A 12,702-nucleotide genomic window follows, 5' to 3' on the forward strand; every position below is an offset into this window, starting at 1 on the left:
CATCATTGACTTGGGGTTTTATACGCTGCATGCTTCTGGGGTCTTGCGTCTCTTCTCCCCGATTCTTCCCTTGGGGTGGGCCGTCCGCCTGCACGGTGGCCTGCCAGCAGCTGGGAGGGGCCGCACGTGCACTGTGTTTACTGGATTGCACACATGCTCGCTTGAGACATTCTCTCCTTACTAGTTGAGTGTTCCTAGAAGGTCACCTACCAGTTAAACTCTGCCATTTTGCCTCTTAGCACACATGCTTGAGCCCACTCACCCAACTCCAGATCACCAGTTCCAGGTTTTTTCTATCTACTGAAGACTGCCTTTCCCGGCCCTGGCTGTGACCAATTGTTATTTTAGAGAGGCAGTTAACAACCGCCTGACCATCACCTAAGGGTCGCCTGACATTTCTGCTGGGGAGGGGGCCCCCTCCTGCCCCGCTCATGTCTGACTAGCTAACAACTGCAACGATACTTCTGATTTCATTTCATCTTTGCGTGTGTTTACTTTCCCCACCAATTCTTTATCCCGTTTTCTTTGTGCCTTTTGGGATAGAGACAGATGCACCACTTGGCTTGGACATCTATTTTTTGTTTTGTTTTGTTGTATTTTATTATACTTTAAGTTCTGGGATACATGTGCAGAACATGCAGGTTTGTTACATAGGTATACACGTGCCATGGTGGTTTGCTGCACCCATCAACCCATCATCTACATTAGGTATTTCTCCTAATGGTCTCCTTCCCCAGCCCCTCACCCCACAACAGCCCCCCGCGTGTGATGTTCTCCTCCCTGTGTCCGTGTGTTCTCATTGTTCAACTCCCACTCATGAGTGAGAACTTGTGGTGTTTGGTTTTCTGTTCCTGTGTTAGTTTGCTGAGAATGATGGTTTCCAGCTTCATCCATGTCCCTGCAAAGGACATGAACTCATCCTTTTTTATGGCTGCATAGCATTCTATGGTTTATATGTGCCACATTTGCTTTATCCAGTCTATCATTAATGGGCATTTGGTTGGTTCCAAGTCTTTGCTATTGTGAACAGCACCTCCCTTCGTTGCCCAGGCTGGAATGCAATGGCACCATCTCAGCTCACTGCAACCTCCGCCTCCCAGGTTCAAGCGATTCTCCTACCCCAGCCTCCCGAGTAGCCAGGATTAGAGACATGTGCCACCACTCCCAGCTACGTTTTGTATTTTTGGTAGAGATGGGGTTTCACCACGTTGGCCAGGCTGGTCTTAAACCCCTGACCTCAAATGATCCACCTGCCTTGGCCTCCCAAAATGCTGGGATTATAGGTGCGAGCCACCCTGCCGGGCCAGACGTGTTTTTTTTTTTTTTTATAGTGACAGGTTCATCAAGCAGCTTCTGCAGACACAAGCCCGCAGCTGGAGAACTGAGTTTGGCATCTCTCATTCTCTATGGTCATGTCTGTACTTAGTTCATTGTTCTTTATACTTTAAAATAGTTTGAAGCATAACCTCTGGAAACGTTACATGATTTACCAACGTTTCTTTAAAAATCGACCCTTATATCATACATCCCATTTTATGGAATCAGAAGTTCCAGATGGCTCTTCCTTGCTGAGACAATGGCTAAAAGAAACACTTTCATATAGGATTAAGAAATTTGAAAATTAAAGTAGATCTAAAGTAATGGCATTTACTTTTTAAAAATGAGATGAGATTCACATAACATAAAATTAACCCTTTGAAGGGCATTAGTAGTCTTTATCTGTTCTAGTAGGTAGTAAGCTACTTCTTTCATTTTAAATTTTATGACAAACTATAATTCTGGTAGGCCAGAGCCAGAGGAGGGAGGAAAAGGGGAGAAGAAGCCCAGAGCAGCTGGAGAAAAAGCAGAGAAAGTGGGAGGACTGAGAGGGGAGAAAGCTGGGAAGGAAAAGCACCCAAATGATGAGTCTGTGGCTGCCTTCTGCTCACTGCCCTGTGTGTGGGGGATGGGGCAGCTAAAGCGGACCCCATGCTCTGTGTGTTTTGGGGGTGCACTGATGCTCCCCCAAACCCATTAGTTAAAGCAGGAATCGGATATTCCCAGCTGCATATCATCTTGGAACGAGCGGAGGAAAAATGGAACTAACGAGGCGGTTTTTAAGGCAGGAGGTTAAGACGTTGAAAGTCCTTGGCTTAGACACAAGTCTAAAACTTATCTCTTTGCTCAGGCTTGAGGCAGGGTGGCTCTCATCGCCGCCTTCCCACAGCACGCACACCCTCCGGAGATGCGATGGACCACCCTTGTCCGTCCCCGCAGGCCAGTCCCCTGCTGTCCGCCGCTCAGAGCGAAGCCTGCGTAAGTACATAAGCGTGTGTCCCTGGCTGTGGTCTGGGGATGCCTGGGGTGTCCCTGAGACTCTCCCAGGAGTCATGCAAGGGTCAAAACCATTTTTCATAAGGATCCTAATGCGGTATTAGCTGTTTTCACTCTCTTGCACGTAACGTGGAGTTTTCCAGTGGCCCCGTGACGTGCGAGGGGGAAACAGATTGAAGGCAGACACAGACCTGGGATCCAGCTGGCTCCTGTTCAGCCAGACACTGACGAGTTTGCAAACATTTAAAACAATGCCATTCTTGCACATTTTTTTCTTTCAGAAAATATATTTATATTTCATAAAAGTGTTATTCATATGAACCTGTAATGGTTTTTATATTTTAAAAATGTCTCTGTTGTAACATGGTAAAGGGTGATCACTATTCTCCACATTCACAAAAGCTCCCTGGAGTCTTTCCAGGAGTCTTAAGACCAAGAAACCTGAGGACTGTTCCGGGGCAGCCGGCAGTGTTTCTGACGTTTCCTGCTACACATCCGCGGCAAGCCTTGTGCAAACACAAAGATTGCAGGAGGGCGTCTGGGCGGTGTTCAGGCTCTGCTTGGGGCGAGGGTCTGACGGGCTTGTGCTGCCAGGTTGGCTCTCGGTGGGGAGCTCTGTGAGTGCCGTGGCTTCCCAGTGCTGGGCCTCGCAGGCCACCTGCCCGGGACCATCCCCGAACCTCACAAGGCCTGATGCCTTCAGGCCGCCAGCCCCAGCAGCACCCTCAGGCCCACCAAGGGGGCATTTGCACTGGGAGGCTGAACATACAAATGGACAATGATGAGACCAGCTGCATAAAAACAAAATCCGACCACAACTTCTGCAGTGACCTGCTGGGTAGCCAGACCACAAGCTCTGCAGCTGTTGGCCCCAAACAGCCACCAGGACTTGGTCAACCCTGGCCAGCTTCCTAAGTTTTGCCCCTGCTTCCAACTCAGGAGCAACCAGTAAAAGGCAATGACTCCCTGTAATCCATCTCAGAGGATGCCCTGCTGCCACCAGCTTCCCTGCAGGACAGCAACCTGTGGCCTCCCCTTGTGGTCACTCCGCCTGTCCACGCCTGGCTTGGCTTTGAGTCTCTGCCACAGGCAGCCGTAATGGGTAGCACTGTGTCCCCCAGAAATTCATATGTTGAAGTCCTAACTAACCCCCAGTGACACAGAATGTGACTTATTTGGAAATAGCGTGGTTGCAGATGTACTTGGTTAAGATGAGGTCCAATATAACTAGTGTCCTTATAAAAATGGGAAATTTGGACCCAGGGACACACACAGGGAAAACACCACAGGAGGATGAAGGCAGAGTGGGGGTGATGCTTCTACAAGTCAAGGGGGACAAAGACTGCCAGCATGCAGCAGAGCAGGGGACAGGCCAGGGGAGACGCTTCCCAGTGCCATCAGTGGCAGGTGACAGACCTTAATCTTGAACTTCCAGCCTCCGGCACATTTATGCAAGCCACCCAGTCTGCAGTACTTCGTCACGACGGCCCCGGTCAGCGGCGGTGGCTGACACCCTGGCTGCAGCAGGCCTGTCCTCATCTGGGTGGGCTTCGTCTGTCTCTGCAGCACCCACGCCCCCCGCTGCGGGAAGAACAGGCCTCGAGGTGCAGTTCGCAGGACCCCAGGCTTTGAGTCAGCTTTGGAGAGGGCAAAGCTGACGGAAGCCTTTTTGTGGGCTGCAGGTGTTCAGTCTTAGAGACATGGCCTGAAGGATCTACTGACACGGTCCAGGGAGGCCTCCATGCTGTCTGCCCTCACCTCTGTGTCACCAAGAGCCCCTCCAGGCAGCCTGGGCCTGGGCTGCAAACCACTGAGCAGGTCTCAGCCTCAACCCCAGAAGCTCACAAGTGGGAGGGAGCCCTGGAAGCCCGTGTTGCCGTTTTGATCTCCGTGGTGTAAAGAGTTGTGTAAAGGGTTGGCTCAGAGGTCTTTATTTGGCCTTGCGTGTGCATGGGGAACCAGCGCCTCACTCCTTCCATGGCAGGCCGAGGCCGACTGGAAAGGAGTTATTTTGAGATCAGCACAGTCTGTACAGATAACAGTAATAGTATTTCATTGCTAAAGTCGTGTGAGAAATGTTGGGTTGGGGGAAAAGAATGGAGATGAGCTTAAAAATAGAAGGCTGTAATTAGCCAAGCATGGATTTGTTCTAGAAGGCATCAATTACTACGGCAACCACACGGCCCAGATTTTCCAGGGTGGTCTCATTCCATGGGACCGGATTCTTTTCAGTAAATGTGATCGGTTCCACGTGGAAAGGTGATTTGCTGTCGTGGAGGTGTCCGATGTTACACATAAATTAATTCACAAATCCAAGTCAATGCTTTGTCCTATCAGGACTCTCTTTATTTTGTTACTAAAATGCAGTCATTTCGCCTGTGGTCTTTTCCTATAGGTTAAGAACTATTCATGTAGATAAGAATTCAGGAAGGTGTGCATTGAAAGTGGGGCTGCTGAAAGAGTGTAAGGGGGAGAGTCAGACCAATTTTTTGGTTGCAGTGCTTTCCATTTTTCATTTTGGAGACAGGGTCTGCACTCCCAGGCTGGAGTACAGTGGCGTGATCATAGCTCACTGAAGCCTCCAATTCCTGGGCTCAAGGGATCCTCCCTCTTCAGCCTCCCCAGAAACTGGGACTATGGGTATGTGCCATCACTCACAGCTAATTTTTTGATTTTTTGTGGAGATGGGGGTCTCACCATGTTGCCCAGGCTGGTCTTGAACTTCTGAGCTCAAGAAATCTTCGCACCTTGGCCTCCCAAAGTGCTGGGATTACAGGCATGAGTCACCACTGTGTCTGGCCACTTAAATTTTTTTTTTTTTTTAAATTTTAGAGACAGGGTCTTGCTCTGTCTCCTAGGCTGAAGTGTAGTAGCAGATCATACCTCACTGCAGCCCCGAACTCCTGGCCTTAAGTGATCCTTCCACCTCTGCCAAATAGCTGGGACCACAGGTATGCACCACCATGCCCAGCTAACTTTTCTTTTTTTTTTTGAGACGGAGTCTCGCTCTGTCGCCCAGGCTGGAGTGCAGTGGCGCGATCTTGGCTCACTGCAAGCTCCGCCTCCAGGTTCACGCCATTCTCCTGCCTCAGCCTCCCGAGCAACTGGGACTACAGGTGCCCACCACCATGCCTGGCTATTTTTTTGTATTTTTAGTAGAGACAGGGTTTCACCATATTAGCCAGGATGGTCTCGATCTCCTGACCTTGTGATCCGCCCGCCTCAGCTTCCCAAAGTGCTGGGATTATAGGCGTGAGCCACCGCACCTGGCCCCAGCTAACTTTTTATTTTATGTTTTGTAGAGATGGGCTCTTGCTATTTTGTCCAGGCTTGCTTTACATTTCTAACTGGACATATACCCAAGGGGCTGGTTCACAAGTGTTTGCCACATTTGGTATAGTACATCTCACGGTATACCAGAGACGCTCTGCAGGTGACACTCACATGAGCTGTTCTGTGCATGGATTATTATGGCTTGTGTATGCTGCATGCCCATGAAGTGCCACACGAAGTGTGTACTGACAGGGATGTGTATGAATGCCTCAGAGGCCAGAGGCAGAGCTTGGAGCCAGAGAGATGGCAGCGCCTCAGGACCAGAGCTGGTGGAGTCATCCTAGCCGCATGGGATAGGATAGGAAACCGTATGTTCTGTTTTTTGCTTTGGTTCTCAGAGAAGGCAACGGTTGTGTTGAGCCGCAGGTGGAGGGGGAATTAGGCCAGCAGAAGTCTAGGAGTCAAGGACTCTGCAGGTGGAGGTGAACTGAGGGACACTCACTCACTGCTGGTGGACGGGCATCTTAGCAGTAGAAACCTACATTTTGGAGACTTGGATATCCATTGCTATTTATATTTTCAATCATGATTCCCCTTCGTTTTCTCCATCTTTTGCTTTATTATTATTATTATTATTTTGCAAATATCAGCTAATTTTAGTTATACTCAGGGGATAAGAGGATTGGAATTTTGATGGGCATAGTAGAAATCAGAGTTAAAAACAACAACAACAACAGCAACAACAAGCAGAACTCCAAGGGGAAGGTGAAGCTTGGAGGTTAAATGCTGGGAGCCCTGAAGATGACTGAAGCCCCTGTTCCCATTCCCAGCATCTCCTAGCCCTCTTCCCTGCTTAACCCCTGGAGGGTCTTGCACTTTGGTTTTACGAGGAAGCTGTTCTGTGTTCTTCACGGCTGACTACTTGCTACCAAGGAGATGGCATCTCCACAAACCTGCCTTCAACCCTGGTTTGTGGCTGTAAAACCATCAAACGGTTTCTCAAAGTGTGCTTTGTGGCCCGTCAGCACCTGACGCCCCCAGGGGCCTGTCAATTGCAGAATTCCAGCTTCCTCTTCAGACTGACTGCATTAGTCTAAATATCTGAGTGGCCAGACCTCCAGATCTTCATTTTCAGCACACACCTACTTTAGTTTTCAGCACACCAAAGTTTAAGAGCCACTGCTGCAAAATCTCAGCAAGTTGAGCTGAACTCCAAACTCCCTCTCGTCTCCACAGTCCCTAGATGGGGAGTATCCTTTTCCCAGCTCTAAGGCCACATGCCCAAATTCCTTCAGCTTGAGTGGCGTGAGCATGCGGGTGCCTTTAGAAGGCTAACGTGCTGCCAAAAGATAACCACAGGTGGACGTGGCCCTGGATGGGACTCAAAGATGTGGGCTGTTTCCAAAGATAGCAATGCCAAACCTGTGCTGATGACTCTGTGTGTCTGTATGTGCGCGAGGCTGAACAGCCTTATATAGCGAGGTGAGGCCCCAGGAAGGATCTGTGGAGTACAGCACGTTCCGCACACTCTTGAACGTGTGTGTTCTCAGAACTTTGATACGTGTGTCTCACAGCAGGCAGCAGATCTGTAAGGAGGTCACCACGTGTCCGCATCTATCTTTGCAGACTGCCCCATCCGGCTTTAGGGAACAGCTGATAAATGCCTGTAGCAAGCGGAGCAAGGCAGCTGAACCAGAACTTTTACAAATGGGAGCAAACATCTGCCATGGTTGCTTGTGGTAGAGACGCTGTCATTAGTGTTATTACAGATAGTGATGGACAAGCTGCGGAGCCTCAGCTGGTTCTGTGGAGATGGACCAACAATGGCACCACAGGTAAGAAGAGGAAAGGCACACCCAACAGCCACTCCCTCTTGTTCAAATGTTGTTTGCGGGGTTGTTGATTCTCCCATTGTATTAGTCCATTCTCATGCTGCTATAAGGACATACCTGAGACTGGGTAATTTATAAAGGAAAGAAGTTTGATTGACTCAGTTCCACAGGGCTGAGGAGGCCTCAGGACACTTGCAATCATGGTGGAAGGAGAAGCATACACATCCTTCTTCACATGGCGGCAGCAAGGAGAAGTGCAGAGCAAAAGGGGGAAAAGCTCCTTATAAAACCATCAGATCTTGTGAGAACTTACTATCACGAGAACAGGATGGGGGGAACCGCCACCATGATTCAATTATCTCCACCTGGTACCTCCCACAACACATGGGGATTATGGGAACTACAATTCAAGACGAGATATGGGGACAGGAGTGCTGGCTCACTCGTGTAATTCCAGCACTTTGGGAGGCAGAGACAGATGGATCACCTGAGGTCAGGAGTTTGAGACCAGCTTGGCCAACATGGCGAAACCCAGTCTCTACTAAAAATACAAAATTAGCCAGGCATGGTGGCGGGGGCCTGTAGTCCCAGCTACTCGGGAGGCTGAAGCAGGAGATCACTTGAACCCAGGAGGTGGAGGTTGCAGTGAACTGAGATCACGCCACTGCACTCCAGCCTGGGAGACAGAGCGAGACTCCCTCAAAAAAAAAAAGAGAGAGAGAGAGAGAGAAAGAAAAGAAAAGAAAAGAAAAGAAAAGAAAAGAAAAGAAAAGAAAAGAAAAGAAAAGAAAAGAAAAGAAAAGAGATTTGGGTGGGAACACAGCCAAACCATATCACCCATCAAAGCAAGGCACTCTCTTCCCTCACCTGCTTTACTTTTTCTCAAAGCACTCACCATCCCCTCTGGCATAAATGCCTGGATTTATCCCCAGTCCCCCTCCTGGAACATGAACCCTTGGGAAGGCTCCCAGGCTGTCCTGCTCACACATGGGAGGAGCTCAAAGAGTGTTTGTTGATTGAATCAATGATAGACAAGCTATCTCAGAGGAAGATTTGATGTGACTGGGAGCTCCTTCTCGCCCCTCTCCTTGAGACCTGCTCACAGAGCATGGAGTCTAAATTCTGACTCTGAATGAGTCTGAGCAATGCCTGAGTGCCCAGCAACCTCAGCTAGGTACAGCAGGTTTCAGTTTGTGGCTTCCACCCTGTGCCAGGCAGATCCCATCCTTGGGAAGTCCCCAGCTGGTCTCCACAGTGTCCAGACACTACGGTTCTCACAAGGCTTTACCCTCGCTGACTTTCATCCAAGGACCTCCAGGTCTTCAAGGACAGCTCAGGCCCCAGCTCTCCAAGAAACAATTTCTTCTGATGACACCAACCCATCCTGATGTTTCCTGATTCCCAGTTCCTATGGACTCGAGGCCTGTTGCAGTCCAGGGCGCTGCTACTGAAGCTCTGGGTCTCATCAAGTGGGAGGTATGACTGTTCATGGGATCGATAGACCCCAGAGGCCAGGGGCCAGGGCTCTCAGATTAGATAGAATCTGGTAAGATAGGAAGATACTGCCACATACTGGTCAGGGGTGGTGGCTCATGCCTGTAATCCCACCAATTTGGGAGGCCAAGGCAGGTGGATCATGAGGTCAAGAGATCGAGGCTATCCTCCAACATGGTGAAACTCTGTCTCTCTAAAAATACAAAAAATTAGCTGGGTGTGGTGGTGCGTGCCCTGTAGTCCCAGCTACTTGGAAGGCTGAGGCAGGAGGGTCGCTTGAACCTGGGAGTCAGAGGTTGCAGTGAGCCAAGATCGTGCCGCTGCACTCCAGGCTGGTGCTAGAGTGAGACTCTAGCTCAAAAAAATAAAAAAGCAAAGATTCTACCAGATACTACCTACCATGTACCCCACGCATATACCTAGTACACAGTAGAGTACACGGTAGGTGCTCACAGATCCCTGTTGATTAACTATTCAGGCTCCATCTCCATAGGTACGACAATCAGTTTTTTTCGCACATTCCTCTCTTTAGGGTCACAGTATGTGAAAGATCCCCCGATGCATTTTTAAACATTTTATCAAAGTAAGAGATGCATATAGTTGAAGAACGGTATAGAACTGAAGGGCACGGTATGGTGGGAAGTGATGCCTCCATCCATTCCTTACCTCCCAGAAGATGATGCCTTCCTCTTCAATCTTTTAAGGACCCTGTGAGTACACTGGGCCCACCCAGATAATCCAGTACCATCTCCCCATCTCAAAGTCCTTAATCACATCTGCAAAGTCCCTTTTATCACAGAAGGTAAAAGTCATGGGTTCCAGGGATTAAATTTGGGGACCATTATTCAGTCGACCACCTCCGTGTGAGTGAATGCCATTATTTCCTGATAAACCCATCCTTCACGCATCACCTGCTGATTGCCTATTACAAGAAGGATTTCACTCTTACATCTTTACCCCACCTCCTCCCCCGTCTTCTCACAATGTTATTAAGACCCTGCAACCATCCTTCCCAGCAGAGCCGGCTTGTGTACTATCATTTCATGTCCTTTCTTGGAGGGGATTTTCTCCCACAGTGGAGATGCTTCAATTTTCTGGCTGTCTTTATCTCCGTCCTGCAGTTGGCTCTTATCATGTTCCTGTCCTTCTCCTGGAACCCTCTCTCTGCAGTCCTCCAACTTTGTCCTCTGGGCACCTCGCAGCATAGTGGTTGGGGGTTTCAACCACTGAGAGAGAGAGACAGAGAGACAGAGAGAGAGAACACAAACACGAGAATATTGAGTGGAGTCCTCTCGCCTTTTTGACCCAGACTTGGCAGTCACACAGTGTCACTCCGGCTGTACTCTTCTTCCAATTCTATTCACAGAGGCCCTGGTCCTTTTAAAGGGATGGGGAAACAGACACTATCTCTTAAAGTGGGGGTGATGGTAACATCCTGGAAGAACATGTGAGACCAGAAATGTTACAGCGGGCAACTGTGGAAATTATCAATCCACCCTACAGCATAATGTTCTTTCCCCCTACTCCCCCGAGATGGAGTCTCTTGCTCTGTCACCCAGGCTGGAGTGCTGTGTCACAATCTTGGCTCACTGCAACCTCCACCTCCCAGGTTCAAGCGATTCTCCTGCCTCAGCCTCACCAGTAGCTGGGATTACAGGGATGCACCACCATGCCCAGCTAATTTTTGTATTTTTTTGTTAGTAGAGATGGGGATTTCACTATGTAGGCTAGGCTGGTCTCAAACTCCTGACCTGAAGTGATCTGCCTGCCTTGGCCTCCCAAAGTGCTGGGTTACAGGTGTGACCCATCGTTTGTGGCCTGGCATTACAGTCTTTTTCTCAAACAAAAATCTGTTGTCTCAGAGAGAGACTGGTGCTAGCAGAATAAAACATTATTTTCAACTCCATCCCACTTGTTTTTCACTGTCTTCCCACGTACTGTATACAACTTTGTCATGAGGCTTTAAGACAACTTTTCTCTCTTGTTGTCTCCACCCCTCCCATTATTTTCATTTTATATGACCTTATCTCTTGTCTTTGCTTACTATTAGAAAAATAGCTTTTAAAATGAAGAATAGTATTTTTTCTTCAAAGAATGCATCCAGAAACAGTTGCATTTCCCGAAAGTCCTTTAATGTTTTGTTTTAACCACCTGAAAAAACATAAGGCATTTGGGACAGATTTTTGTGTAACCAAAAGGCTGATGTTAGGATGATGGCCAAACTGTAACCATTCCCTGTCACCCCCTTGGCCTGTTGCTCTTGTTTTAAAAATCATTCTTTTGAAAACAAATACTTTTAGGCAATCTAATTACAATATGATATGTAATATTTGGACCAGTTGACTAAAATCAACATTAAATCCAAACCTCACATTATTCAGGCCAAAAGGAGACCTAATGCATTATATTACATGTAGATTTCAAAGTTCTTACACTATTAAAATGGTGAGAAGACAGCAAGGGCTGCCTGCAGGCCACACAGCCCTTCTGTGATGATACCTTACAAGTACCACTGAAGATGTCAAAAGAAGCTGTGAGCCTTCCTGGTGCAGGGGCTGCTTGGACACTGTGAGGCTTCACTGGCTTGTCTCAGCCCATGTTCACAGAGCTCACTGCTGTTTGGTGCTTGGGGACCCTCAGCCTCATCAGTGTCCTGTGTGTTTTCTGCCGTGGAGGTTGTACAAATGTGCTTTCCACTCTAGGCCACCAGGTACAGTAGTGCATGCCACGCACTGAGCAACTCCAGGGGCACCATTCTCATAGGGGTCATCCTAGGTCAGTTTCCTGACAAATAGTAGTATTTATCTCCAGCAATGGGGGCCTTTTCTAGTTCATGCCAAGGTACATGCTGCCTGGAGGGATAAAAACACTGTTTCTGCAATCAGTTAATTGGGGTATAATCCTGCAAGTTTTGTTTGATGACCCTGTGTGTATTAAGTTTGCGAGGGCTGCTGTAACATACAACAGCCTGGCAAACAACAGAAATTAATTTTCTCACAGTTCTGGAAGCTAGAAGTCTGAGATCAAGGTGTCGGCAGAGTTAGCTTTTCCCAAGGACTGTCTCCTCAGTTTGTAGATGGCTATCTTTCCCCTGCCTTCTCACATAGTGTTCTCTGTGTGTGTCTGTGTCCTAATCTCTTCTTATGACACTAGTCATATTGGATTAGGACCCATCTTTATGACCTAATTTAACCTCATTTATTTCACTCTCATTTGTTAAGAGTCAGAGTCTTGCTCTGTCGCCCAGACTGGAGTGCAGTGGCATGATCACAGCTCACAGCAGTCTTGAACTACAGGGCTCAAGTGATCCTCCTGCCTCAGCCTCCCAAGTAGCTGGGACTACAGGTGTGCACCACCACGGCCAGCTTCATTTTTCCTTTTAAAGACCCTTTATGCAAATATAGTCAGTCACATTATCAGGTACCGGGGGTTAGGACTTAAACATATGAAGTTTTGGAGAACATATTTCAGCCAATAACACTGTGCCTCAGAGCCCTAATCTTTAACCTAGGGAATATAATGATATTCTTAGAGAAAATCATATCAAAGTGCTTTGTAGACTGCAAAGTGCTGCACAAATATTGTGTGGTTACTTCCTGTGTCCTGACAACTTGTGCCTGGATCCCTGATGTTATCGTTTAGATCTCGTAGAAATACCAGGTAGAGTCAGCCTCCTGAAGGTGGGAACAGTGGGTAACAGGTGTAGAAGCTGGGCATGAGGATGTGGCGTGCTCTCCTTGCATGAAGGCCCTCTCTCCCCTGCTGCCCCCGCTGTTGGTGCTGATGTTCA

The sequence above is a fragment of the Chlorocebus sabaeus genome, chromosome 2 (assembly GCF_047675955.1).
Source record: "Chlorocebus sabaeus isolate Y175 chromosome 2, mChlSab1.0.hap1, whole genome shotgun sequence".
NCBI lineage: Eukaryota > Metazoa > Chordata > Mammalia > Primates > Cercopithecidae > Chlorocebus > Chlorocebus sabaeus.